General features: G+C 41.5%; 1 protein-coding gene across 4 annotated transcripts in view; it reads left to right on the forward strand.

Annotated features, from left to right (window-relative positions):
• The first annotated feature begins 9,782 nt into the window (after positions 1-9,782).
• Positions 9,783-23,955, forward strand: part of Klf12 (Kruppel like factor 12) — a 384,722-nt gene continuing 370,549 nt past the window's right edge. For 3 of the 4 annotated variants that reach the window (XM_028756552.1, XM_028756559.1, XM_028756557.1), the window contains exon 1: positions 9,783-9,981. The gene's annotated coding sequence lies outside the window, so the exon portion shown is untranslated. Of the gene's footprint in view, positions 9,982-10,154; positions 10,225-23,955 lie in introns of those variants that run through there. The other variant, XM_028756554.1, reaches the window with a different exon arrangement.

Genomic DNA, 23,955 nt, shown 5'->3' on the forward strand with positions numbered 1-23,955 from the left:
ATCTATCTATCTATCTATCTATCTATCTATCTATCTATCTATCTATCATCTATCTATTATCTATCTACTTATTTACCTGTGGTGGTTTGAATATACTTGGTCTATGGGAAGTGGCACTATTAGGAGGTATGGCCTTGTTGGCATACATGTGGCCTTCTTAGAGGAAGGGTGTCACTGTGTAGGTGGGCTTTGAGGACTTCTAGTGCTCAAGTTCTGCCTGGTATGGCAGTGAGCCTCCTCCTAGTTGCCTGCAGAAGATAGTCTCCTTCTGGATGCTTTTGGATCAAGATGTAGAACTCAGTTCCTTTAGCACCATGTCTGCCTGCACACTGCCATGCTTCCCACCATGAAGATAACGGACTGAACCTCTGAAACCATAAGCCATCCCCAATTAAATGTAGCCTTTGTAAGAATTGCAGTGGTCATGGTGTCTCTTCACAGCAATGAAACCCTAACACTCTATCTATCTATCTATCTATCTATCTATCTATCTATCTATCTATCTATCTATCTATCTATCTATCTAGATATCTATCTATCTAGATATCTAGATATCTAGATATCTATCATCTATCAATCCATCTCTGTCCATCCATCCACCCATCCATCCATCCATCCACCCATCCATCCATCCATCCATCCATTTATTTACTTTACAGAGGCATTCCTTTCTTTGCCATGCCTATTTCACTCTGGAATTAAAGTTAATTCTATGTTTAATCAAAGATAATGTATGAACTGGATGAAGAACTGGCAGAGCAAAACCATCACGTGAGAATTATCCATAATCCATCCCTGTCTTATGAAGGAAAGGAAGAAGTGTTTGAACCAGGGATGGAAGAAGGAGAAGAAATAGAGAAAGAATAAGAACAAGTAGAATTAAAAGGAAAAGAGAAGAAAAGAAAGAAATCTGTTTTAAGCATAAAGCTGTCTTATGTCATAGATGTTAATTTAAGTCTACGAGTTCTCTAATTGGACGCTGCAGCAATTAAAGCCAGATGTGTGCCAAATCTTTGGAAATTTAACTAACTGGCTTTAAATATTTTTGGGAACTAAAGTATAGAAATATGCATTTCTCTGGAATATTTTTCAACAAGGGTTTCTACAATTTTAACAGGGGATTGTGCAAAGATATATTCTAATAGTGAACAAGAAACAGTTGTTTATACTGAAAGACACTAATGACTCCAAAACACAAAGAGAATAGCAGCCGAACATGGAAGTGTATGCTTGTCACCTCGGCCCTACAAAGCCAGAGGAGGCAGGAACACTGCAAATTTAGCTTCATAGCTTACCTTATGAAACAAAAAAGATCTCCAACAAAGAAACAAAAACCAAAGAAAGAGAGTTTTAGCAGTAGGCACAACATGCTGGGCCTTTGGAAAATTATTTTCACTTGCCTCTCAGGTTTTGAAGCTTCTTGTGTTGGATGCTTGCAGCTTAGTCTTATCGCTGAAGGCATATGAGACTTCATTAGATTCCCCTATCCTTGCAGAGAAGGTATAACCCAGTTGTAACTGAAGGTCAACTGAAATTAATAAGAACTGTGTCAAAGGTGAAGCCCTGAAGTCTAGACTTGGTTTGATACTCTCTGGCTCTTGGAGACTAGTCCATAGGGCCGTTGCTTTACTAATGTCTGAATCTGAAATGAAAACATAGTTAATATTTTAGAAGACACAGATTTACCTTCCTAATTATGAGTTGCTTATTCGCTTTTTAAAAACTAATGTTTGCTCTTTCAAAGACATGTAAATCAATGGCGTGGAAAGACGAACCAAAACCAGACTGTGTAAAATTGATGAAGCAAAGAGCTATTCATATTTTGCCTTTGGTAAATCACACATGAATTAATTCAAAATTGACTACATCATGGTTTGGAGACTCTAATAATTTATTGAACACATCATGTGAAAGATGTATATTAATAAACATCACAAAATACTTTAAAATATAGGTATGAATTACTGTTTTTAAAATGGTAACAGGAAATAACTTTTATTTTTTTATTGCCTGCTATCAAAAATTCAGTAGAGGACTGTAATCATATAATGGTTTCTAATTTAAGACAAAAACATTACATAAATTATATTGCAGAATACAGACATGTTGGTCTGACTAGAGAAGACCTGTGACTCCCACTCTGTTATTTACTTCTAGTCATTATTCCAACTCTTCATAGTGAAATAGAAGGAGTTGGAAGGTCTTAGACTTCTGTAGAGCTATGTAAGAGTCTGCCTTCAGCTTTGTTTCCTATTCCTCTTGCTGTACAGAAAGGCATACTCTGAGATGGGTAGCAGAAAATGAAAATGAGTGTATCACTTCTGCCTTGGGGTTTTACTGCTGTGACTAGATACCATGACCCACATAACAATTATAAGGACAACATTTCACTGGGGCTGTCCTTACAGGTTTAGAGTTTCAGTCCATTATCATCAAGGCGGGAACATGGCAGCATCTAGGCAGGCATGGTGCAGGAGGAGCTGAGAGAGCTACATCTTCATCTGAAGGCTGCTAGCAGAATACTGGCTTCCAGGCAGCTAGGATGAGGGTCTTAAAGCCCACACCCACAGTGACACACCGACTCCAACAAGGCCACACCTACTCCCTGGGCCGAGAGTATACAAACCATAACATCCTTCAAGTATCAGAAGAACAGCAGTTTAGTCTGGAGTTGTAGGAGCCTAGCTTTGGATTTTATCAATTCAAGTGGTGGGGAAAAAAAAACGTATCCCAGGTTGTATTTGTCAGGTTGGTTGTTTTCAGCAGATAAAAGGGATACTAATGTATACTAATCCGTGCAGCCCCACCCCCACCCTGCCCTCTTTTCCCTACTTCCTGTTTTTATTTCATGTCATTTTGTTCACAGTTTTAAGCTAAATTTCACATCATTACTCCCCTCTGTTCATCCCTGTCAGTTACTTAAATCATGTTAGCGTCAGCTGTGATAGATCTATTTAGATCTTTCTGACTGTATTGAAACTAAAACCAACTAAAACTTCCCAATTAAGGCTGGAAGTATGAGAGATCCTTCTCTACTCCCTTGTTCAAGCTCTCCTACACCAGAATGTTTCTGAGGATTGGGTATGGATCTCTGAGATCTTTTAGGCTGTTGCAACCTTTGTCTTCATTTTATTGTCAGAACTGTTCTTCCTCAAAGCTTTATGGTCTACTCAACAGGTTGTGGCAGTAACAGTTCCTACAGCCAAGCTCAAGAACATCGCATTTATTTTCCCAGAGTTCAAAGACTCTCACCTCAAGCCATTCTTCTTTACTGCCTTAAGGGTTTTTGTTGTTGTTGTTGTTTTGTTTTGTTTTTTGTTTTTGTACCTCACCATTAGCAAGAAAAAAACAAAAAATGGCGCTCTAAGTATGATGATGTCCCTGAAAAATAATAAGTCAGTCAGTTCTGAAAAATAATTTGCCATATGTTCCCCCAACAGTTAAGAAACATTTCAGTCTCATTACTCACCAAAATGGGGAGAGACTCCATGCTTTACTAATTAAATATTGCCTATTTCTTGGTGGGGGGCATTGTCTTCAGTTTTGTAGTCACTAATGAGCCCAATGGACTTTAAGGGATAACTCCAAAACATGGTCACAGACATGGCTCTTTTTTACTTTGGAAGGCCATGGAACAAAACAAACAGAGATCACAGAGAAAGAGACCGGACATACAGGTGTAACAGGGTAGGTAGCAGAAGGTGGGAGGTGAAGGTGGGAGGTGAAGGTGGCCAGTCTGCAGTATGAAAATGTGTGAAATTGTCAAACAGAAAATTTAATTAGTATGAATAAAATTAAAAACTACTTCTGTAATATGATAGGGTAATTCACCAGGTTTCCCTCCCCCGCCCCCTTTACCAGAGAGGCTAAAATGCTTCCCATAAGCTAAATGTAACTGTAAAACTTTGGAAAGACATTCTAACATTGTAGAGATACATTAGGTGAATAGTGGCACCCTAGTATTGGGAAGGACAACAGAGGCTTGAAGTTAAGATCCAAACATTAACAAAAGTTATAGGAAGAATATCAACCATATTATAGACAGTAATTATTGTAGGGACAGGAGAGGGATACAAGAATGAGCTTTAGCTACCTTAGAGAAGATTGAAAGCAATTCTGTAACTCAAGTTAAATACTATCGAGAAAGGCAGACCATAAAATAACAAGGTGAACATTATTTTACACATACGACAAAATATCACAATAAGAAAAAAAAGTATCTATCTTCTGAAGGTCCTTTTAGTGTGGACTCTCGCTGTTCGTATGTTGTTTACACTTAAAGTTTTTTTAAGTGAGCATGACTCTTTCTATACCATAGCCCCCAATCTATTATATTTAAAGATAACGTTTATCTCTAGAATAATACAACTCCAATGTCTATAAGCCAACAAGCTGAAAAAAAAAGGCTTAAAAACACATTTACTAAGAGTTTCTCTTTGGAACTGAAAATCTGAACTTTTACCTAATACAGTATAGTGTCATGTAATTTTAATGAAAAAGCCTGAAAAGTGGTATGATTTGTTAAGTGCTTTTCACAGAACTAAATGTCAAAGGGACAGTAAAATTAAGTGAAAATAGATATGTTAGTATATTTTAATATCAAAACATTGAACTTAAAAATTACTTGAAAAACATTGTTAGAACTACTGTTCAAAGGTTCCTGCCAACACAGCCCAGAGGTCTCCTTGTCGCTCTTGTTACCTTTAGTATACACACAACAGAAATTGAAGCTTTCTGCAAAATTGCATTTTAAGGCACACCATTAAGTTTTTATTGGCTATAATTGCTTCTTCCATTCCACGAGCATTCATTAATCACTTACTATTTACAAATCAGTGTAGGAGTAGAAACGAAGCCAAGTAAGTGGTTAAGAGTTAAGGCACAGCTCTTTTTCTCAGTGTATTTTACTTAACAGTGAGCCCACTATAGTTCCTGGAAGCATCAGTGTTCGTGTAACAGAAGACTAAGGTAAGTAATTAACTCCCATTGCTGTCTGTTTGACTTACTATGCCTCCCTTTGGTCACCAATTTAAGGAAGTGAAAAAATGTGTCTCCCCTAAACACACACACACACACACACACACACACACACATGGGGTGGGGGAGAGAGACAGAGAGAGAGAGAGGGAGAGAGAGAGAGAGAGAGAGAGAGAGAGAGAGAGAGAGAGAGAGAGGAGGAGGGGCTTATACACTAACAAATGAGACAGTTTTTGCATTACACCAAAAAAAAAAAAAGTTTTAAGGAGGTAAAGAATGTTTTTGATGACTGGATAGGGTATACCCACATCTATGTGAAATGTCTGTCATGCAAATATGTTGGGAGGATTTGCTAGGGAGGAGAGAGAAAAACAACCTGTTAAAGGTTTCCAGTGGGGCTGAACAGTGGAGCCCATCATCCTTGGGCTGCAAGAAAGAATAAGAGACAAGAAAGTCCAAACAGGGTTCTTAATGCTGGGGTGGTATACTGAAACCATGGTGATGACTCCAGTCTGGCTTTGTGTATAGAGGTGTATAACGTAGTTCAGGCTTTGTCTAGGAAACAGTGGGACAGATCAAACAGAAGGAGGCACAGAAGTACAGAGCTGGGATATAAGGAGGGTCTGGTGTTAGTGGTACAAAGGATGAAAGGTCTGAAGAAAGCATGGGAGGAACCTGGAAAAGTGGATGTCTAATGCGTGATATTGAAACTAGAAAACTCCAAACTTGCAATAACTGAGACAAGATTATGAAATATCATTTTTCCCTCCCAATTTTCAGACAGTTCACCATCCAAATCAAAACATTCTGTTTCGTGCATCATCACATAATATCGCCAGCTGTTTCCATTTGTCCTAAAGATTCTAAACGTGCCTTTCTCATGCTTGAACAGAATTCCCCTTTGCTGCACATTATTGCCAAAGTAGGACACGTGAAAACTATAGGCAGTGAAAGCCTATCTGTTCATATGCATGTCTAGCCCTGGGAAGGAGTATGGTTGTTTTCTTAAACTTTATTTAGAGCTGTGTGAGTCCTATTTTCACTTCTAGTTGATTCTAATCTTTCTGCGATGCCTTAATTTCTGAAATGGACTCAACTTCCCCAAGCTTCACACAGAATTCATGTCAAATCACCCACACGGTTTTGCCCTCTTTAATACAAAGTTTTACTACTTTTAATAGACATTGGAGAGAATTTTTACCATATAGAAATTGGTGTGTGGCACAGGTTTAAGCCTTTTTATACTATAAACCTTTTAATACTATTTCTCACAGTGATACTAATTTTTCATTAAGTTACCACTAGTTAAGAATGAAATCTAAAACAAAGGGTGGGAGTGGATGGGTAGACTATCTGCTTTCATATTATTAAATAAAGCAATTTCTAGTTTCGCTGTATAATTGATGTTGAGTCACTTATGTGCCTAGGAGGGTTTTCGTGCATTCTCTTCTTTTCTGGACATTATGTTATATAAAATTAATTCAATGTGTATAGCCCAACATAACACCCTTTATCCTTTTTGACAATTCATTTGTCTTCAGGTTAAAGACCAAGTAAGAAGTAAGTAGGGGGATGGGCCATTATCCTTGGCCCAAAGGATTTCCTGGATAAAATTTCATAAATACTTTCAGTCTTGAAATTCTAAGATTCAGTAATTTCTCTCTTACTATTCTTTTATATCATCAAAAGTACACATGCTGGATAAATAAGAACTTTGCTATTTTTACTTGTTCTGATTTTCTGTTATCCCTGAACACACATGGAACGGAGTAGAAAGGTCTGAGCTGCAAAAACTACACATGCCGATCCTTCTCAGGCAGGCCATTTTTCCTTGCCTTGCCTCCTTCTCTCCACAGTTTAATCTATAAGTTCTGTACAGAGCCAGAATGATATAAACTCCATTAAAAACAAATGTTGTGCGTTCTCTCTCTCGCTCTCTCTCTAACACATACACACCACATGCATACACTTTCTCATGCACACGCACACACACATGCTCACTCACGCACACAGACACGGCATGCACACTACGGTCTAAATCTCAGTAACATCTATACCTTTAAAATTCTCTGTTTACTTTCCCACTCTCACCCCTGGTTCGCAGGATTCTCCCTTCCAAACCTGTGTTTTTCATTTCATCCTCCCCGCCTTATATGTTGCCATATTTTAACATTTCTAATCCCTACTTAAAAGTATCTTTTTTCAAAATGCTGCTAACATTTTTTGCACTAATACTTGATGTATTTCTTTCTTTTAACTACATGCTTTATTCAGACTCTAGATATTAACCTTGACCTGCCCTTAATTTCCCTCTCCCTCTGGAATGAATTCTTGCAGATTAGTTTCTAACGTCATCATTTGCTTAACGCCCATGCTATTGCTATAGGGAGGAGGCATTGTGTTTTCCCGCGCATTGAAGTATTCACTATACTTCATCATCTGCTTCGGCTCTCAAGCTGAGAAAGCTGTTAGCACAAGAACTGCCAGGATGACATAATTTCTCAGAGCATCCTCCCATCCCTAGTTAAATTCACTCCCTGCCTATCCTAGCCCCACCTGCGGGGAAATTTTAGTGATTCCAGTAGTGGATTCTCCTTTAAATAATGCACATTTGCTGATACTCGGCAATATTTCAAACTTGAGTTTGCAACGTTCTTTCTGTCCGGATGCACAGGAGTGGAGAGGGGCTTCACTCTCAGGTGAAGGTTTGCCGCTGCCAATTCTTGGAACACACACCCCCATTCTAGTAGTGACTCTAGTTCCCATTTCCTTCCTGGGGGTCGGAGTCCCACACCTCCCTGCTCCCACTGTTTTCTCATTTAGAGCTACTTCTCTGGAAGAGCGTGTTGCACGCATTTGAGACACTTTCACACTTATCTCATTTGTTCTTCTTCGAAACCTTAACACGGGGACACACTGTCTCTCTCAATCCTGTTTCACTGAGAAGAGGACACCGGTCGCTGATTCGTCCTGTCCTGACTAGAACAGGGCCGGCTCCAGTCCTCTTCTGGATGGACCATCTTTCCCACTCTCCCCCTTCACAAAATGTGGCAAGGGCAGAGCGGTGCCAGCCCGTGCCCCGCCTTTGTTTTCATTACCAGCGCACCTGGGCCTTAAGTGCTCAGCAAATGCCACGCTGCACACACAGATGTAGAAGCTGGCTTTTCCTGGCTCCAATTTACTCCTTCGCTCTCATTTCCTGTTTCTCGGCCTCCCCATGGTTTCTCTTCCCACCCCATTCCACTCCGCAGAACTGCAAATTTTTCTCTAACACAAACTTCCCCTTTGAGCCTCCCACCTTCAGGGCGGTTTCCCACGCAGGGCGGGCTCCGAGGTACAGGGTAGGGGTTGTCAGGCCCAAGGAGCTCACCTCCGTTTCAAGAAAAGTGGTACCCACAGTGCCCGACCCTCAACGACCGCCTGGGGCCAGCCCTACCCCTGCACCCCGCCGAGCCCTTTCCGCTTCCTCTGCTCTCCGCCCCTGCCGACCCTCTCGGGAGGCTTGACCCTGAGTCCTCTCTGCCGTGGAGGGAACAGCCGAGCCTCCTCCTCCCTCTCCCCGCCCAGAATCCCGCGAATCCACTGCTCGGTGCGCGCAGGCGGGGCTGCAGGGATGGCGTCCAGCACCGGGCTCCCCTCCGAGGACCGAGCACCGATCTGTCCCTGCTCGTGTCCCAGTCGCCCTGGCTGGGGTCCCAGCTCAGCTCGAGCCTCCTTTCCTCTTTAACTGCTTTCCTGAATAACCGGCGTGGTCAGGCGCCCCGGTGTGTCTGGGTAGCCCAGCGAGGCACACGCCCGAACCTCGCCCCCATTCATCCCGCCAAGGTGAATCTCGAGAGTGGGGCGCCCCTGCTTCTCCTGCAACCTGCGAGGAACTCGAACCCAAACAATGATTCCCCCCCTTCATCTATTAGAGTCTCTCTGCCCCCGCCACCCGCGGGGCAGCGCCCGCCGGGACCCCATTGTTGCCTAAGCCGCGGGGCGCCCGGGGGCGGACCCCGCAGACTCCGCCGGCTCCGCCCACACCTTTCCAACTTAGCCGCGGTTGATCCGCGGGGAGAGCTTGGGCGCGGGCCCCTTCCTCGCTCGCCCCCACCCATCCTGGTTGCTGCTGGGGAGTGGGCGAGGACCACGCGGGCTGGCCTCTTTATTTGTCTCCTAATTCTCTCCCCAAGGCTGCCTAGGCGCGTGGTGACACAAAAGAGGGGACTTGGTGGCAGCTCAGCAAGTCTCTCCAATGAGAGTTGTCATCCGGAGGTTCCTCTCTCCGAGACCCCTAGAATTCCCCCCAGGCTGCGCCTATTGGAGCGGCAGGGGCCATGTACGGGTTATTTAGGGTGCCGCAGAGAGGTGGTGCAGGTGACAGGGTGGAGCCGAGAAGGCCCAGGGCCAGGGGCGGGGGCAGGGGTGGGGCCGGGTGGGGCGGGGTGGCGGCTCCACGGATCCACCCCCTGCCGCTGGCCGGGCTGGCTAGATGAGGGTTGGGCAGTGGGTGTTGCGTTCTACCTCTGTGATCGGGGAGGGGTTAGTTTCCCACAGGGGATTTCAACCATCACACTCAGAGCCCGCCTCCTAATCCTCCGGCAGAGCGGCTCGGGGCCCCATTTTATGGCAATAAAGCGACTTAGCGCCTGCTGAGCGAGCCCCTCCCCGCCGCCGCCCCCGCCCTCGGCCCCACCCCGGGGCTCGCCCGCAGCGGCGGGGCTTTGTTTCTGGGGAGGAGGACCCGGAGCTCTTTTGTTTGGGGGTTTGCTGTCTCCCCCCCCCCACCCAGCCCCACACACACCCCAACCTCACCCCACCCCGCCCCACCCCCTGAGCCTCTCCGATTTCCTGAGCTGCGGGCTGCAAAGGGAGGAGAAGCAGCTTCTTGCAACCCCCTCGGCTGGGCCCCGGGGTAATTCGATGCGGGCCTGGCGTGGCTCCCCACGTTAGACCCGGGCTCGCGTCTCGGCAGCCTCCACCCACCGGCCCACCCTACATTTAGCGCATCATGTGATCCGGGTAAGTCATTTGCAAGTACAACAGTTCCCTGGGTTGCCCCCCATTCATTTCCTGAGAACTGCAGAGAGCAGCTGAGAGGCTCTGCTTGTGCGTGTGCGTGTGAGTGTGCGCGGGTGACGCCGTGTGAGTGTGTGTGTGCGCGAGTGTGTGCGCGCGCGCGTGTGAGAGAGAAAGGGCGAGAGAGAGGGGGACTCTGTGTGAGGGAAAGAAAACAATTTCTCCTGCTCTGCAGCTTCTGTTCAGGTCTGTGCCGATTCCGTTTTTTTTTTTTTTAATCAAAATAAACAACCCCCTCCCTTTTTTTTTTTGCTATCCCAAATCAGATCGTATTCTCTTAACATGTTTTATTTTCCTTCTGTCATCTGCTCAAGTTAAATCATTTTGGTTGGTCTGTGTTCTTAAAGGGGGGGAAAGTGTTGGGAAGCGGGAGGGGGTCGGGGAAGGGCGATGCTATTGCTGAGCCAGGAGCGGCGGTCGGATTCGCGGAGAAGAAAGAGGGAGGTTACTTGTCCCACTCCCTAAACATTTTTAAAAGAACTTAGCAAGTAACGTGAATTAAGCAAATGCTTTGCTCCCCCGACTGGAATTGTTGGTTGCAGTGTTTGCCTGACAGTTGCCAAGGATGAGAAATAAATCCCCAGGGCTGAATTGGAGAGGGGGGTACGAGGAGGGGGGGTTGTCGTGGAAGTAGTTGTCCCTAGGAATGGATGGGCTGAATGAATACCACGCTGGGGCCGAGCTGTGCGGGCAGTGTATGAGGTCTGGAAGAGTGGAGGGGAAGGGGTTAAGGAGGAGATAAGATTGCTGGCATGAATAGTAGTCCTGGCGCTACATTTATTATTGTCTCTGGTCGTAATGATGTGGAACTGTCACTTGCTACTGTGCCTGGTCTATGGGAGTAGCCAGGGGCTGGCCTGTGGCTGTTATTTTCAATTACGAAGGACCTGGATGGAGTTGACAAGGGATAACTTTGTAAGGCCACCTGGGCCGAGAAGCCCGCGGAGCTGGCCTAGGAGCCACTTCTAGCCTTGGACGCTCAGCTAAGAGGGCTAGGACTTGACCTCCAGCGACGTCAGTTGGTGTTCATATTAGATGCTCTTCTACCGAGGAGAATCAATTCTGCTTTTGTTGGGTAGAGAGCTGCCTCTCAGAACTTTGCAAACTTTTATCTTTGGGGAAAAGGGTGGGGTGCACTCAACAGTTTTGTTTCTTGGTGCATTTGAGGCAAATACTTGGAAAAAGTATCAATTCCTTTGTTGTATGTGCTGTAGCGTCCCAGCCCCCTCCCCCCTGCTCCTCTAGTTTTGCATACTTTACTAGTAATTGCCCTAATTCGGCTGATAAAAGCTGAAATGTTGAGTTAAAGAGTATTAGTACAACGGAATGTATAATCTGGATAAACAGTTTCTGTATTTAGTATTGTCAGCTCTCTAATTTAACTGTACAGATGGCTTAAATCTCTGTTTTGTATGGATTGTTTTAAATAATTCTACTGTCTAATAGAATTCTCGGCTGAGCACGAAGATATTTTAACTTGGCATTAGCATTCTGTTTCCCTGTAATACGGGAGAGACAGGCAAAGGCTCTATTTACATTTAGTGAACGTGCATCTAGGTGTTTCGTAGACATCTGCCAATCAAATACACGTCATTCTGCAAATCCACCTCGAAGCCTTCTTGCCTCTTTCTTAGTGGTGGGAAGAGATGTTTAGATAAGTAAATGCTCTGAAAGACATTTGGTGGCTTTTAGGAAGCCGCAGCTTCTGATGGGAAGAGGAGTGGTCACTTCGATGAGAAAATAGACCATGCTCCTAGACACGCTTTTAAAACTGGCATTTAATTAACATAGGGGGACCACTCCTCCGTAAGGAAAAAGCCTATCTACTGGCCAGTCCTTTTCTGAATGTTGGTTATATTAAACAAACAAACAAGCGAGCAAGCAATCAACAAATGAAAAACCAGATAGAAATTGGTTATGTAAAGAGTATATTTTTAGGTTTGAAAATTTTAAACTGTAGCTTGTTGTTCTTTCTAGGATGCTGGAAGCCAGACATTTCAATTGTATCACTGGTCAATCTTGTTAGACTGAGTCCAGGAAGCTCATTTGCGTTTGAGAGAAAGCAATTTGAGCATTTAAATATTGGCAAGAATGTTTACTTACATTTAGAAAAAAAAAGTTTATTATGCTAACTCTTAATTAATATGAAATATACTTAAACCAGCCAAGTTAAAATATTTTCACATGAAAATTTAATTTACGAACTGCATCCGTTTAACTAACATAGCTGTGCTAGGATAAATAAAACATTCTTGAGGATTTCTATTGGTTACTGAAGTCCTTCAGTTATTTGTCTACTACTTAGCAAGCCACATTTCAAAGAAACTTTGGTCAGCACAACTTTATTGGGGGATTACTTTTTATGACTATTTATTGAATGAAAATTGTTGTCTCCTCCCCCCATCCCCCCTAGAAAGTACTTTTCAAGAAACCATGTCCTCTGGGAGGAAATGGTCCTGGTCTAGCAGTTGAGACCTTGACCTTAGCAACTCTTGGCTGGTTGTTTGCTTCAGCTGCTGCCTGTGTGTGCTCCAAAAGCGTAGGTGGTACAAGCACCCTTTCTCCTAGGGTGCTTCATGTTCAGTTCCCAGAGCATGCGCACAGCCTAGACTCTATAATGTTATGACCATGCCTAGATATATATGTTGTTCAGAATTTTCATCTGGCTTCTTGTCAAGGGGAAACACATTTTCAAAGTCAGATCTTAAGCCACGAAGCAGTCCGTTGCCAACATAATAAAATTACTTATTTTAAAACGCGGTGTGTTTTATCTTAGCAAAGGTGATTTAACTACTTTGCCCTCCAGCCCCTGTACTGAGGACTTTGGAATGGGAGGTGTTGATTAATTTGTAGTTGTAAGAAATCTTATCCAGGGAGGCGGTGCTTGGAATAGCTGATGATATTAAATTGTCCTGGGCATTTTTCCCAGTTAATACAAAATGAAAAGTATGAAATTTCATATCTTATAAGTTAAATAACATTAAAATTATTCTATAAAATTGAGATGCTAGACAATGCATTTGCTTATGCTTGGGAGAAGCATTATTAAGTGCTTTGGGTTCAGAAATGTAGTTGCAGTATATGTGTATCAATACAATGTAATTCTGCAAAAGTTGTAATGACCCACACATTGTTATTATTATTATTATTATTATTATTATTATTGATTTTTTTATCCATTGTGGTTGTATGTGATTAATGAACAAGAGCTAAGAATCTCCAAATTAATACCACTGTTATTTTTTTGGTGTTGTTGTTTACGAAGTAACTTTCATTTTTTTATAAGTTCTGATACGGATTGCAGTTTCTGTCCCATTTACATTTTAAAAATAAATGCAATGGCAGACTGGAAACACTTATATTTTTCCCCATTCCCGTTTTAATGTAATCCTGTCAAGATTTTACCCACTCTGTCACTGCCCTTGAACTCCTGATCCTCCTGCCTCCACTTTTTGGGTGCAAGGTAGACATGTGCCACCACACCCAGCTTATTTTCCTTATTAAAAAAAAGAACACTCTAAAATGTTTTCATTTTTCAGCTTGTGAGTTGTTCATAGCTTTTGGCTTTAAGGGTGAATAAAATGTAAGAGTAAAAATATTAAAATTAAGTCACTGGCAACACCCTCCAACCATGGCCTTACCTCATCCGACACACCCTCTCCACTCCCAGAAGCAGAATAGGAGCTGACAGATGAGTCTTGCCCCGTACCTGGAAGGTCAGCCGCATGAGGCTCTGACATACCTGCTTGGGTTCTAACTCTGTGGGACTTCAGTCCACCAGAATTCCTTTTTGGGGGCCCACACAACCACACCCAGTCTGAAGTCAGCCACTGACAGGTGATCTGGAATAAATGGTTGCTTTTTCCATATATTTTCAATAATTAGGTTACAAAAGGTTGGAGTGTTTGTTTGTTTGTTTTGTTTTTTATTTTATTTTTGCCCCCCACAGAGTGGCTACTTGAGTATCTATACTGCCCTATAAAAATTTGCTTTGGTATGGCAGCAGATTATAATATCCAAAGAAATAACTGTGCTCTGTTTCTCACTTCCTTTTGTTCATCTTAAAGCCTTTTAAAAAAAAAGTTAGTTACAGATTTACAGATAAACACTGTTTATTTAGTTTGTTGCTATTTTAGAAGAGATTTTATCACTATTTCATACATGTATACAATGTATCTTGATTATTTCTCTCTCTTCCAGCTCTCCTTTTTCCTCATGAACTCCTCCCAATATAGTTGTCATGTTCCGTGTGTGTGGTATGTGTGTGTGTGTGTGTGTGTGTGTGTGCCCGCTGGAATGTTGACCTATCTGGTTGGCTTGTCCTTGTGCAGGTCTTGTGCAGGTAAACATAGCTGCAATGAGTTGGTCAGTGCAATAGCTATGTCCTGTCCAGATGATTGCCTTTCATAGCGCTCTTAACCTTTTCCCCCTCTCTTCCTCTGTTTTTTTTTTTTTTTTTGCCTTGGGTGGGGGGAGGAGAGGAAGCATGGTTGCTCAGGCAATAATGCAGAAGTTCCAGTTAGGGTTGAGCATTCAACAGTCAGTCAGGCTCTGCACTTCATTCTTCGTCTTGTACTACATGTTGTTGCATATTCTTTTTATACTTACCAAACTGGTTCAAACAGTATGGCTGTCTTGATATGGAGAGAGTAGCAGAGAAGTTTTGGGGTGGTCCTGCTACATGGGACATGTAAAAACAAACATTTGGGGTGTTCAAAGACACTTTGGTTCCCCACTGAAAGCAGTGTCCACTAGTTTTGACAGATTGTGTCCACGGTACAGCAGTTACTATAGTTTTCAAAGTATATAACTTCTTACAATTTTTGTGATGATGCATGTGTATAAATTACATATTTATATCAGTTTGATACCTATGCACAAATATATTTGTAATTTATATTTAAGCACGTGTTATTTATATCTAAGCATATTCTCTGTCTGCATTGGTAGCTTAGACACCATAGACATTATAACCAGTAATCACAGTAAAATGTGATCATGCATATGTAAAACAGGGGAAACATGCAGAATAGTCAGATTTCTAATTGAGTAAAGCACCATTCTCAGATTAACACGCTAATTCAGAAGAGAATATAAAGTAATCCATGAGAAAATATACCAAGATAAATTACTGTAAAATTATACTATGTGTGCTTTTGTCAAGACAAGCAGGATGGATTAGGGTAAGGTCCTGAAATAAAAGGGAGAGCACTCATTTTCTCACCCCTCTACGAGTGAGCACCCTGGAAGCAGAGCATGGTTTTGGTAGCAGACACAACTTGAGTGTTTTCTCTTGTTTCCCAGATTTGAGATAACCTTGGTGACTTTTTTGAACTGTGGTAAGGGCTACATGAGGAAGTGAGGACTGGAGTCACCCAGGACAACTGTTAAGCCCTGGTGCTATGACCAATGTGACTGGACCTCCAATCACCCACTCCCACTCCCACTAACAAACCAGAGATGGACTCTGCAGCTTCCCACAGTGAACATGTGAGTGACAGGAGAGGAGGAGGCGTTTCCAAGGGCGAGTAGAGAACTATTGACTGTCGAGGTCATGGATCCCATTCACTCCTCTGCTTACCTGAGATCGGTTGTGTGACCCTGAGAAAGACAAGTCCTAAAAAAAAGAAGTTGCTACGGATCTGGTATAAAAGTAACTGACTTTTAGTATGTATGTATGAAAGTAACTGACTGTTAGCATGTATGTCTGAAAGTAACAGACTGTGAGCATGTATGTAATATGGGTGACCTATCTGACCTCTTCCAAGCAAAAATATGTAAAACACATTTGAATGAGCATTTGGAGAAACCCAGGTGATAAGCATCAATGATTGTTTGTTGAACAAATTCCTTGCAGCTGAATAGATGGCTCAGTTTGTAAAGATGCCCGCTGTGCAAGCATGAGAACCTGGGTTAAGGTCCCCAGCACTGACTTATCCATTACTCCAGAATTACAGGGGAGAATTTTGGTGGATCTTCGGAAGTTACCGGCCAGCTAGTCTAGCTAATCAGTGAGTGCTTGGTTTAGTTAGGGATAGAGGAAATTACCCAGTATCAGTCTCTGGCTTTCACACAAATATGTGTGCACATATGTGCATGTGCAGTTGCAAGCACAAGCGTACAGAGACAGATGAATGTACACATGTACTACACACAGTCACATATACACAAATTGTAAAACTAAAACAAAAATGAAAACCTTCAGAATTTTAAAAGAAGGTTTCCCATACAGAAGAACAACCCATATAGGAAAAAAATCTAATTACATTTGTAATTCATTGTGGAATGGAGAACAGAAACTCTATTCTAGGGACTATGCTGTGTCTCATACAGGGCTCAGAGTGCAAAGTAGAGAGGAACAGGTAGCAATGGAGTGCTTATCTAAAAATACACCGAGCATGTTTTATTTATAGTCACATTTTCCCACGATGCATGCTTCATTACATATACAAATTTGAGAGTGTGAAGACCATTCGTTGACATTTCTCCCCAGCTCTGGTGTATCAAGTTTTGGAAATAACAACAAAGTTGAATTATTCTCTGCCTGAACATGGTCATCTTCCAAGGGCAAAGAATTCCTTTTCAAATGACCTCACCTGTCTAACTCTTTCAGGCTCATCCCTGTCTGGGTGAAAGCTATAGCCGTGAGCATCACTATCATGTTCTGTGCGATTCTGCTTTATTTACCGCCTGCTGTTATGGAATTCACCAGATTCTAGTCTCTGTTCTCTGGTCCTGAATATGGGGCTTCTGGTGGCTTGTTTGCCTGGCTTCTCCCGGTAACAAGCACCTAGAGAGGAGAGAAGGAGCAAACTCTTCATATTTACCTTACTTGGATTGTCACACAGAGCCTAAAGTGACGACCACTATGGACATGGTGAAATGCTCATTAAGAGAACTGATTTGAGGGTGATTCATACCAGGGTCCAGTAGGCAAACACCCCAGCCATGGTCTTCTCCCTCCTAGCCCACCTGATTCTCTCCAGCTGCTTGCATTCCTTTTTGTCAGCTAGTTCTCCAGTTTGCCTGAACATAAAAGAAAAAAATCTAATTGTAAATAGAAACCCTGTAATGTGTCAGGGTCGAACAGGATAGGATATGAAACCTCAGACTGTCTAGTTTTTAGCTTTCGAATCAGTAAAGTTAAGTCTTTTTTCCCAGTTTACTCACCGGGAAACAGAACCCAAAAATAAATGATCTCAACACAGTGGGCTTGAAGATCAAAATACGCAAAAGGCGTTTTCTTAATTAGTGATTGACGGCGAAGGCCCATCCCATTGGAGATGGTGCTATCCCTGGGCTGATGGTCCTGGGTTCTGTAAGAAAGTAGGCTGATTGGGCCCTGAGGAACAAACTATTAAGCCATTCTCCTCCATGGCTTCTGATTCAGCTTCAGCCTCTGGTTCCTGCCACGTTGAGTTCCTGTCCTGGTTTAACTAAATTAAAGAGGGCTGCTCTTCTTGGTTCTTCCTCTATACCTCACAGGTTAGACACGAGGCTTTGCTTATGGCAGCTTATGTAATGTATTCTCTTAGCTGACACATACTATCGAAGGTCAATGATCAAGTAATCAGCCCATGAGTGGTTATGTGGTGATCTGTAAAGTTACCTTTAACCCACTGGACTTGACGTACTAACATTTCATGGACGAATATTTTGGGCTATTTCAGGATGGTTCTCTTTTGCCAAATAACAGCCCTTCTCCTACCGACTTTGCACTTTTGGCAATAGTTTCAAAAACTTTTTGTTCTAACAAACTGAATGGAAAGGGAGTAAGTAAAGGTGTCGCCTCTCGTGTGAGTGACAGGGTTGTCTTTTTGACAGGCAGTGGGGACAGCCGCCATTAAATGCTTAGTATTTAATGTGAGTGGGAATTATAGAAGCAACCGATGAAAGCGAGAAAGATCGAGGTTACAGAACATGCAAGCTTTCTGCATTTTAATCGTTGTTCTTAGCTGAATCTATACATTATAGGTTTTGTAATTTTTCTCTTGTGCATGGGAATAAGTCATCAAAACATTAATTTGTTCTCTGGACTTTCATATATTTGAGTTTTTAAAAAGAGGTTGGTTTCTAAAAAGGACATTTCTTCCTTTAGTGACCATCCATTGATAGTTTCACCTGTTTATGCCAGATAATATGTGTATCCTATATCAAATTACATATAGTAGGTATGAGCAATTTATATCATATTTCTACTTTGCTGTAAATGTTGTACAGTGGTTTCTATCTTGCTGTATTTTGATGTCATGAGCTACTTTGCTTCCAACCTGGACTGGTTTCACCCCTCATTACAAAACCTGGTGGTCCCCTGCTCCTGGGAACTCACCATATTGATGCTGAATTTAGTGCCGTCCCCAGATCAGCTTAGCCAGCCACATGTAACCCATAGCCTCTGGCCTCAAACAGTTCTCCTGCCTCAGCCTCCCAAGGAGCTGGAACTAAGTGCTATACTATGATTTTACTTTATGGAGTTATTAGCAAATTAGAGTTAAATAATGTATTCATAGTCAATAGCCAGTAAGCTGTAGAGTGGAGATTTGAACCTGAGAAGGCCCTTACACTTTGCTCTAGTTAACTCTCATCTCCCATAAGCAATGGCAATAACAAATAAATAGTGTTTATGGATTGTGTCATTTTATTTGGCTATAGATCATTTTGGTTTACTACCTTTGCTACAGTGTTTTCTCCAACAGAGAAGCCAGTGGTTTGTTGATATACATACTAAAACAAATCACGAGGCCTAACCCACAGTTCTTTAGGAGGAGGCTTCAGTAGGCTGATGCATGGCAGTGGTAATAAAAGAGTAATAGATTCTGCCTGATGCCCATTCTGCTAGTAGCTAAGGCAATTAAAGCTGGAGGGACAGTAAATGTAGCCAGGCATCATTTTTATACGCAGTTCTGCACATCCTCAGCTGGCCTCCATTGTAATTTCTAACCTCCCTTGTACATGTAAGCACACAGCAGAATGCGGTTGATATTAGCATTTCTGAGTTGACAGTTGGGCTGGGAAGTGAAGCTTGTGTAGAGAGCTACGGGAGAAAATCTGTAAGGTGTTACAAGTTGCTTCCACAAAGTACACAGGAAGAAAACTGTTTCTTGTTGGGAAATCAAAGACTTCAGGGTTTTAGTGATTGCATACTGAAACTCATTCATAGAAGGAGTTTATTTACTTACTTTTTAAATTAAAAATTACATTTATTATGTGGACATTTACGGTGTATGTGTGTGTTGGGAGGCATATGCCATAGATACCTTTGTGCATGTGGAGGTCAGAGGGCAACATGTGGAGGTAGGAGGGCAACATGGAGGAGTCAACTTTCTCTTTCTTCCATGTGAGTCCTGAGAAATCAAACTCAGATCGTCAGGCTTGGTGGCAAGTGCCTTTTCCCAGAGACCCAATTCATCAACCTAAGTTCTTCTTCTTCTTTTCTTTTTTCATAGAAAAAGTAAATATGCACATGATGAATGCAACCCAAAAATATATTTGGCAGCTGTGGTGCTTTCTCTCTTATCTTTGGGAACTGATGGCTTTATTGTGTTTTGGCAAATGCCTTTGCTTTGCAATCTCACCAGAACGTTTTCTTTTCCAAAATTAGAATTTTCTAGCATGTACTTGGCCAGTAGGATGTATGCTCTTCTAATGAGTTTAGGGAAGGTTTATTTGAGTTACAGAAATGATGAGTAATGAAATTTCAAAACCATTCTTTATCCAAACCTATCTCCTTTATGAAACTCTGGTTTCCTGGTTAAGGCCTTTCATGTATAAATTGTTTAAATAATGGGACCTTGAGGCTTGACAAATAAGCTGTAGATGTAGAAATAAGGGTAAGAACAGTAGAAAGGAAGACCTGATAACATAAACGTTTACTTACAGGGAATCACAGTGCATTGCGACGTATCACCTATTGTTGGAAGGAGGATTTGGAAAGAGAGCGTCAGGTGAGAGGATAGTTCAAAGGTCACGTTCTGTGGATTTACACGAGCTCTTTTGCTCACGTAATCATCAAGGTTTCCATTTTGAGGCGACATACCATGAGGTAAATGAGCTTTTGATGAACCTTTGCGTTAATACTGAGCGCTCTGCTCAGTTGGGTGTGATTAGCGTGGCATGCTACACCACGCTAAATCTCTAAACTGAAGGAGTGACTGACAGTCTTGTAGTTATAGGTAGCCTGAAAGTTAAGAGGGTTGAGGAGCATGGGTTGGTGCCTGGTGGTTTACAGACTGACATTTGGTCATGATAGTTCTGTGAGGTGGAAGGGACTTACGGGATCTATTTTATTGCTGTATCTTTTAAGAGAAGAGTGGTTAAGCTAAACCAGAAGATGACAAAGCCAGAATGGGAACTGTGATTCCCCAAACCAGTAAACCAGTGGTTTTAATGTTATTTTTTTTTGGTTCATTCCAACACTCTACATTTCTTTGGCCGTAGTAAGCCAGACCTTTGGAAGACCACCTTGCACAAAAGAGGTGTTACCACCTACTGTGTGGTGGGAGAAGTTCCATCAGCTTAGGATGAATTCTGATCTCCTTCTGAAATGCATCCTATGAAAACTTCACATAGGAAATCAGGAAGTCAACCCAAGGTTATCTGGAAGAGAGTGTGCAGTTAGAGACTCTGGAGGACTGGATAGAGGTGGCTCACCACAGCCCCTTACCAGGGCTACTGCCAGGTGCTGACTCTGTGAAGATCCCCAGAACACAAGCATCATCCTAAGGGACAGATGATCTGAGTCCACAGGAAAGGCCAAGTTAGCATATTTGGGGGCAGATTGCCTTCTTTATTTAGATGGTCCGTGTGTCTAAAACATATCACAGATATTTGAAGATTAATGTTTCAGCTATCCAAAAGTACTTTTATCAGACTTGGGGGTTTTCTTTTGAGCATGGTTTGTATGTAATGTCAGTATGAATGCTACAACTTTAATGGCCTGATCTAGCTCCCGCACTGATAGTTTCTCCAGCCTTCAAATGGGGCTTCATTCCTCTGGGACTAGCTGGCACTTAACCTGATCACAACTCAGGATCTATTGAAAGTAAGCTTGGTTTTGTAGAAACTCATCTTCATGGGGAGTATGTCTGCTCATGAGTGTGTCTCCTCACTAAGTGTGTTCTTAGGGCGATACCATCTCTTAAGAGAGATGTCTCTGTGGTGAGGATGTTTGCTGCTCTTGCAGATGACCACAGTACCCATGCCGTATGGCTTGTATCTCTAGGTCCAGGAGAACCAGTGTCCTCTTTTGGCTTCTTCAAGACCCCTGTACATACACACACAGATAAACATATATACACATTAAAAATGTATGTTCAAGTATGGAGACTTTAAAGCACTTTTTTTTCCTGAGCCCTTTTCTGTTTGACTTAACATCCCTTCTCTAGTCAACAGTAGTATTCCTTTTGTCCATAAGTTGGGCCTTAAGAATATTATATGTCCCTCTACAGTCCACGTCATGTCTATAGGTATTAGTAACATGTAGAAATGCAAGGTGGTTTTGGTCACTGCTTACAGCAATGAGATTTTTTTACTAACTCATAATTTTTCACTCAGCACTGCCTAAGAGAAATGTTTTAATGTGGCTTCTACAGAGCTAACCATTAAAACTAATATGGTACAATGTTCACATGTATTGTTAGTCCACAGTCTCCTCTGACATTGATTTATTAATTAACTACTTTGTATCTAGTTCTTGCCATGAAGGTCCATGTCGAAATGTCTTTAGAGTTGTACTTTCATAGCACTATGGGATACATTCCAGTGAAGTGTATTAGCTTCTTTTTCTATTGCTGTGAAAAAATACCTCGGCAAAAGCAAGTTAAGGCAGAAAGGGTTCTTTTGAGCTCAGGGTTGCAGACTACAGTTCGTTATGGCAAGAAGTAGGGGCAGCTGGTCACATCCTGTCCATGGTTAGAAAGGAAAAGGAGATGAGTGCTTTTGCTTAGCTAACTTTCTTTTTTTATACAGTGCAGTCTAGGGAATGGTGCCACTCACAGTGGGTGAGACTTCCTACTTCAAGTAACCTAAAGATAATTCTCAATCCCCCATAGTCACACCCAGAGGCCAGTCTCTAAATGACTGTAGGACTCGTCAAGTTAACAGTTAAGATTTATCATCACAGAGACTCAAAATCTGCATGTGACTTTGGTTCTCATAAAAGTTATGACATTGCTTTGTAAAGAATCTAAGGGTCCCCATCTCACAAACAGTACGGTCAAGTACCCTTGCCCTGAAACCTCTTTAGCAAAAGTAAACACTCTTCTAGTATGATAGTTGTATAGTGCTATGTGCTTTGAACTTCAATTAGCACTTCCTGATGGCTAGTCATGTTGAGCATCTTTCAATGGAGATTTTGAATTACGCTAAAAATTGCGTTTCATAGGCTTTGTCTATTTTTTTCCTTAGTAAGTTTTCTTTTGTGGTAATTTATTATATAGTATATTTGTCTGATATACTTGTATTGCAGATAACTCTTCAATAATTAATCTTTTGTCTCCTAGTTTGTTAATATAACATTTAGTTTTTCATGTAAATAATTTTTGCCCTGGTCAATCTCAGGGTCTTCTCTATTGGTAAAGAGACATGTCACCAATAGCTAGATTTACTCCAAAGGTCTTTTTGTACATGCTCTTTGAACTTGACTGTGATCTAAAAGCAGGGCTCTGTTTTTATTTCTAGATGTAGATCTGTACTTTTGTGTCCTTGTTTTTAAAATGTGGTGTCTTTTTCCCTAGAGCATTTAAATTCCACGTCTGTCGTATCCTATGTTCTTCTTATCCTCTCGGCTGACATTCTTCAATTAAGAACTTTCTTAGTGTACTGAAACATAAAGGAGTATGTAACCCTCCTTCTTACCTCTCTTTGGCAAGAAATCCTCAAAAACCAAACAACAAAACCTACCCATTATGATCCTAAATAAATTTTACTTAATTACATATAACCTGAGATAGTAAACATTTTAATGGTATTCATTGTGCATTGTACTACCTTGATTCACAAATGCTAATACTTCTCTGTTTTCTCATGTCCTTTTTAGACTTTAGTAATATTTTAATATTCTACTTGTGATAGTCATTTCTCCTTTACTTAAATTTATTTATGAAACATTCTTGTTTCTGACTACTATGTACCTAGTGAAATATAGTTTTCCTTTTTAGTTGGTTAGTTTACAGAATTAACATTTAGCTATCTATCTGCTAGGTGGGGGAATATACTCTTTGTAAAATTGGTACTTTTTTTTATTAAAGTATGGGAAAATTCATCAATGAGACCATCTGGGGTTGAATTTCTTTTTTTTTTAATTTAAAACTATGTATTTGGAACTGAGAGATAGTTCATAGAGAATCCGAGTTCACCTCTCAGACCCAACATCAGTAGCTCTCAACCATCTGTAACTCTGGATTCCTGGGATCCAACCTCCTCTTCAGGCCTCTACAGGCTCCCTGAATTCACATGTACATAACATACCCTCACAGACATTTGTGCATACACATGTTTAAAGCCATAAGTAAAACTATAAATTACTTTGAGTGATTGATATATCCACAATTTTAAACTATAAATTCAACTTGTATAATGAACAGAACACTTTAAATGATAAATTCAGTTTGTATAGTTTGTGGGAATTGTTTCTTGACTTCTTATTTTGTATCTTAAAAGGAAATAACTTTTCCATTAAAGTTATAGGAAGTATTAATGTATTAGTAAGATGTCCATACCTCCTTTTTTTTTTTTTGTTAATATCTGTAGGGACAGCAATAATCTCTGTCTCTCTGTCTCTGTCTCTCTAGTAGTAGTAGTTGTAGTTGTTGTAGTCGTAGTTGTAGTTGTTGTAGTCGTAGTTGTAGTTGTTGTAGTCATAGTTGTAGTTGTTGTAGTCATAGTTGTAATTATAGTTGTAGTTGTTGTAGTCGTAGT

Source organism: Grammomys surdaster, unplaced genomic scaffold (genome assembly GCF_004785775.1).
Source record: "Grammomys surdaster isolate TR1022 unplaced genomic scaffold, NIH_TR_1.0 126124, whole genome shotgun sequence".
Classification (NCBI taxonomy): domain Eukaryota; kingdom Metazoa; phylum Chordata; class Mammalia; order Rodentia; family Muridae; genus Grammomys; species Grammomys surdaster.